Genomic DNA, 2,561 nt, shown 5'->3' on the forward strand with positions numbered 1-2,561 from the left:
TTTTTAAAGCTGAAACATTACTCTATTAAGTGATATAATCGCTAATTAAAAAAAATATAATATATTATAATCTAAAATACAATCAATGGAACTTTGAAGAAGAAATAAAAAGAAATCCTTTAACTTAATTTTGAAGTTATTGAAAAATTAAACAAGGTCAGCAATTCTTTAGCAATACTTAAGTACATATAGAAGTTTAATGAAGAGCGAACCTATTTTAATTGTTATTTTAATATTCTTTCTATTTTAATATTCGAATTTCTATCGATAATGTATGTAAATTAGAGTCAAGACATTATCATCTCCTATAAAATATAAAAACGAAAAGATTAGGACCATTTAAAAAAAAATGGATATACTAACTGAGCACGAGCATAGCATAATGGACAGCGCGCGAGTCTATCATGCTAGGGAATTCCGGTTCGATCCAAGAAATTTTCACGTAACTCCTCTTTGGCGATTTGATAAATAACCAAGAGTATCTATTGCTAAGAAAACCTCTCAAAACTGTCCAGCGTTAAATTGTAGGTCCCTTATGTCTCTATACAACCTGCGTGCGCACCACAAGTATACGTACGAAAAATAGGCCCGGTCCCGATATTGGGATGTTGCGCCATCGGAATGAATGTTCCAATTAGTGATCAAGTTTATGAAATTTAATGGATGGAATTTGAATAAACAAAACTTGGCTTTCAATTGAAATTCTTATTATTGTATAGGAAAGCTAGGTCATTTTATCAATAGACAACCATTGCTATAATTTTATAAGATTATATATTACATTCATTAAATAATGGATATATCTCTAATGTAAATGTATCTGTTAGTGACCGTTCAATTTTATTTTGTCTCAGTTAGTGACTATGTTTGGCGTGATTAGTGCCTGGATAATCAACAGTGATTATCGAGATTGCAATATGTTTTTAAGTAAAGTTTCAAGAACTTGAAGAATCAAACGAATAAATGCGATTTTTATGCAAAAATTTACCTATAACAAGAAAAATACAATTTTCGATAAAAAAATAATTTTATAAAAGTAATATATAATTAATTAATATGATTAATAATTGATATTAAAATCACAATGTCCCAAATAATGACTTTCTTAATGAAGACTATGAAACCAATAATTATTTTAGATCACTCTGTATAGACTTTTTTAAGGTTAAGATCCGCAAAACAAACTAATATGAAGATAAGCTAAAATTTTACAATAACATAAGATTATTTCTTGCCGCACATGAAAAAAATCACATCATTTCAAACTATTTTATCTAGTCTGTTACTATTTTGACACATATGTTTTTCGGTACATATTAGTGATCCCCACGATTATTTTATTACCAATCTTGCAGTACATTTGCACTTGTTGTTAACTTCTCCCACGTCTGATTAATGTAAATGATCCTTATTTTTTATAAAACGTGTAATTAAATACAGACTTCAATTGATGCAACTCCGTCACGAATTCAGCGTATCATAAGAAGTTAACGACTGTTACACTATGTCTTGAATGACAACGCGACTTTAAATGAGCTTATACTAGTAAAATAAAGTAAACAAATAATAAAAATATAAACATGTACTTTAAAATTAGAACGTTAAAAAGTTACTGGCGATATGCATTGCAGAATTTCCTTGTCATTTCAATAAATATATGTGTCTGATCATTAACTAGGACATGGTCGTAATACGATGATATAAAAATATTAAAGATTAACAGGTCAATCTTAAGCAGAATCGTAATCCCGTAAGACTTGTAAGAACTTACAAATGCTTATAACTTTGTGCAATCTTTATATATAGCTTTTTGCTATTATTATTATGGCTTTTTGCAATTAGAATAATAAAAATGAAAGGAAAAGACAAGGAATGTGTTTCGCACATTCTCTTGTGATTTAATGTCTGTTCAAACGATTTGTCTACTTTACATGTGACATTTTATTCGAATCTAACAAACAGACTTTATTGTATTAAAAATTAAATTAGAAAGAAATTAATTTACTTACAAAAGATTTATTTATAATTGATAAGTTTCTGATTCAGTACAATAAGGCCTGTTTGTTAGATTCGGATAAACTCGTAAAATTAAGCCAATTGTTTAAATGGATATCCAGTCACAAGTAAGATACATCAATTTCCTCTTTTTCTCCTCTCGTCATTACACTCTTTTTATTATAGCCAACAATCATGCGCGATACGCTTTGTGCGTGCTTCCTTTAAGCAAATTAAACGTGATCTTGTTAAACATCTTGGGAACAAGTCTCTCACCGTGAAAATTTAATTTTATTCTGAAACACGCACGATTTCAACAATTGATTCGAATTTTGTAAGAATGTTATCAAAATGCGGGGAGTCGGCTGCGAAAGAAATCGATATTCGCGCAATGGCGCCAAAGCCACAGAATCCAAAAGTCATTTCGTTATTTTCACTCGTTAGAACACGATCAATATCGAAAATATTGAAATATGACGAAAATATTGAAATATGACGTCTCGTTCGTTAAGGTCTCATATTTTGGCCACAAGTAGCGACACTCTGGTCATGACACTCATCACGGC

The sequence above is a fragment of the Atta cephalotes genome (assembly GCF_000143395.1).
Source record: "Atta cephalotes unplaced genomic scaffold scaffold00004, whole genome shotgun sequence".
NCBI lineage: Eukaryota > Metazoa > Arthropoda > Insecta > Hymenoptera > Formicidae > Atta > Atta cephalotes.